Source organism: Arachis hypogaea, chromosome 19 (genome assembly GCF_003086295.3).
Source record: "Arachis hypogaea cultivar Tifrunner chromosome 19, arahy.Tifrunner.gnm2.J5K5, whole genome shotgun sequence".
Classification (NCBI taxonomy): domain Eukaryota; kingdom Viridiplantae; phylum Streptophyta; class Magnoliopsida; order Fabales; family Fabaceae; genus Arachis; species Arachis hypogaea.
The window spans coordinates 62664318-62668118 of record NC_092054.1 but is presented as its reverse complement, the minus strand read 5'-3'; the positions used below and the strand labels follow the sequence as shown (position 1 = coordinate 62668118).

The 3801-nt window shown below is 34.3% G+C and overlaps 1 non-coding gene across 1 annotated transcript; it reads right to left on the bottom strand.

Annotated features, from left to right (window-relative positions):
• Window positions 1-2978: 2978 nt before the first annotated feature.
• LOC112781482 (small nucleolar RNA R71) lies at window positions 2979-3085 on the bottom strand. The gene has a single exon (XR_003192258.1). It is a non-coding gene; the product is annotated as a small nucleolar RNA R71 (small nucleolar RNA).
• Window positions 3086-3801: the final 716 nt, after the last annotated feature.

The following is a 3801-nucleotide window of genomic DNA, read 5'->3' as shown; positions in this document are numbered from 1 at the left end:
TGAAAATGATGCCAAAAAGCGTATAAAATATTCGCTCATCATAAAGCACTGTAGATGCTGTCTAGATCTGACCTCTCTGCACTCGGAAGAGATTTTTTAGAGCAACAGATGTTTAAATGGAGCGTTCTCAATGGCTATGGAAAGATGACTTCTAGAGCTTTCCAGCAAGGTATAATAGTCCATACTTTGCTTCAGATTAGAAGGCCCAAAAATGGCATCCAACGCCAGCCTCCTGCCCCCTTTCAGGCGTCCAGCGCCCAAGGAGAAGAGACCAGTGTCCAAACGCCCAAAGAGGACCCCCTAGCCAGCGTTTAACGCCCTAGAGGCCTCGTAGCATGTGGATCTTATCAAAGCTCAGCCCAAACACTCACCAAGTGGGCCCCAGAAGTAGATTTTAGCACTAAAAAAATTGTTTTACCGTTACTAGTCATTAGTTTAGTATTCAAAGGAGAAGATCAACCTTGGTTAGGAGCTTCTACCATCTTTTTCAGCATATTTCGAATTCCATCCTTGTATTTTCTATCAGTATGAGTTTCTAAACCTCATAGGTTGAGGGGAGCAGCCCTGCTGAGTTCTATGAATTAATAAAAGGATCACCAAAGAGAATGAACTGCTAGAGCTTCACCCTCGTTCAGATTGGATGACCGCGGCCATACGGCGTTTGATCTGAAGCAGAAGAGATTGATGACCGCGGCCATACAACATTAATCACATACAACCTGTCATAGAAGAAATCATTCACAAGCAAAGGAGACAGTAATACCAGAGTTAATTCAGAAAGACAAAGCAACTCCAATCCTTAACCATCTTCTTATTACTGGTTCATTTAAATTCACAAAGTATTTTATAAACTATTCCTCATATGCATTCAAACCAACAACTTCTTGATTTTGCCTGACTAAGACCTGCAAGATAACCATAGCTTGCTTTAAATCACAATCCTCGTGGGATCGACCCTAACTCGCTCAGGTATTACTTGGACGACCCAGTGCACTTGCTGGTACAGCTGTACGAAGTGTGGGGATTCGTGCACCAAGTTTTTGGTGCCGTTGCCGGGATTTGTTTGAGTTCGGACAACTGACAGATTATCTTGTTCCCTAGATCAGGTATTTTTTTAATTTTGTTTGAGTCTTTTATTTTTATTTTCTTTTATTTGTTTAATCTTTGTTTTTGGTTTGAGTCTGTTGTTTTTGTTCTTGTTGAATTTTTCGATTTCCTTGAGTCTTTTTCTAAAAATTTTCAAAATTTGTGTCTTTTTTAAAATCTTGTGTCAAACTTTAAGTTTGGTGTCTTCTTGTGTATTTTCTTTGATTTTTCGAAAATTTTATGTTTAGTTTTCAAAAATTTTAAGTTTGGTGTCTTTTACATGTTCTTGTGTTTGAGTTTTGTTCTTGGTGTTCTTTTCAATCTTCAAAGTGTTCTTGTTTTTCTTTTTGTTTTGATCTTAAAATTTTTAAGTTTGGTGTCCTTTTAGTGTTTGTTTTCAATTTTTTGAAAACTTAGAGTCCTAGATCTAAAAATTTTAAGTTTTATGTCTTTTACTTGTTTTTCTCTTTTCTCATTAATTTTAAAAATAAAAAAATATATTTTCTATCTTTATTTACAAGTTATTTTCAAAAATTTTAAATAAAAATTCAGATTTTAATTTTAAATTTTATCTTATCTTATCTTAGTTTACAATTTTCAAAAATCAAATCTTTTCAAAATCAAAAATCACATCTTTTTCAAAATCTTATCTTATTTCAAAATTCAAAATTTAAAATCCAAATTTTCAAATTCAAATTTTAAAACTCAAATTTCAAATTTCAAAATTCAATTTCCAAAATTCAAATTTCAAATTCAAATTTCAAATTTTAAAATCAAATCTTTTTCAAAATCAAATTTCAAATCTTATCTTTCTTTTGAATCTTTTTCAAATCTTTTCTAATCTCAAATTTTAAAATTAAATCTTTTTCAAATCTTTTTAACTTCTCATCTTATCTTTTCTTATCTTTCCTAATTTCAAATTTTAAATTCAAATCTTTTCTAATCTTTTATCTTATCTTGTTTTTAAATTTTCTTAATTAGTTACTTGTTTTCTCTTTCTTGTTTTTCAAAACTTCCTAACTACTTCTTCTCTCTCCTAATTTTCAAAAATCCTCTTTTCCTTCTCTCTCCTCTATTTTTGAAATTTATTAACTAATTTTAATTATTTTTAATTAATTAACCTTATTTTTTGAATTTAATAAATAAATAAAACAAAAACAAAAATATTTTAATTCTTATTAATCTTTTCTATTTCTAATTCTTCTCCTATTTACTTCTATTTATTCTAACTCTTCTCCTCTCTCTTCTTCCATCTTCACTTTTCTATATTTCTATTCTTTCTTCACATCTCACTAGGAGCTTTCTATACTCAAATCAGACATAGAAGCTTCCTTTCTTTCTTTTCTTCTTTTCTTGTTTATGACTAAGAACAGGGATAAAGAACCTCTCTTTAGTCTTGATCATGAACCTGAAAGGAATTTAAAGAGGAGCTTACAACAGGCTAAAGCATAACACTCCGGAAGAAACCTTTCAAAAAATTTTGAACAAGAAATTGAGGACATGGCCGAACCTGAAGGAGAGGTAAGAAAGGTTCTTGGTGACTTCACCATGCTTACCTCTGACTTTTCTGGCAGAAGCATCTCTATACCTGCCATTGGAGCTAACAATTTTGAGCTAAACCTCAGTTAGTCTCTCTTCTGCAGCAGAATTGCAAGTTCCATAGTCTTCCACTGGAAGATCCACATCAGTTCTGAGCTAAATTCTTGTAGATCTGTGATACTGTTAAGACCAATGGAGTAAATCCTGAGGTCTACAAACTTATGCTCTTTCCCTTTGTTGTAAGAGACAGAGCTAAGTTGTAGTTGGATTCTCAACCAAAAGAGAGCATAGACTCTTGGGAAAAGCTGGTTAATACTTTCCTAGCTAAGTTCTTTCCCCCTCAAAGGTTGAGCAAAATTAGAGTGGAAGTTTAAACCTTCAGACAAAGAGAAGGTGAATCCCTCTATGAAGCTTGGGAAAAATATAAGCAACAAATCAGGAGATGTCCTCCTGATATGCTCTCAGAATGGTATATTATATGCGTGTTCTATGATGGTTTGTCTCAGATGTCCAAAATTTCATTGGGCAGCTATGCAGGCGGATCACTCCACTTGAAGAAAACACCTACAGAAGAAAGAGAACTCATTGAGATTGTTGCAAATAACCAATTCATGTACACCTCTGAGAGGAATCCTGTAAACCATGGGATCCCTCAGAAGAAAGGAGTTCTTGAAGTTGATACTCTGAATGCCATATCGGCTCAGAACAAGATCTTAACCCAACATGTCAATATGATCTCTCAGCATTTGATTGGAATGCAAACTGCAACTGGCAGTACCCAAGAAGTATCTCCTGATGTAGATGCTTATGATCCTGATCAACCCACCATGGAAGAGGTGAATTACATGGGAGAATCATATGGAAACACCTACAATCTTTCATGGAGAAATCATCCTAACCTTTCATGGAAGGATCAACAGAAACCTCAGCAAGGTTTCAATAATAATCAAGGTGGAAGGAACCAGAATAGGTTCAACAACAGACCACCATTCCCATCTTCTCAAGGAAATATGGAGACCTCTAAGAAGAGCCTTTCTAACTTAGTCACTCTGGTCTACAACCTCTCTAAGACCACACATAGTTTCATAACTGAAACAAGGTACTCCATTAAAAATTTGGAGGTACAAGTTGCTCAACTGAGCAAGAGGATCCCTAAGACTCCTCCTGGCACTCTTC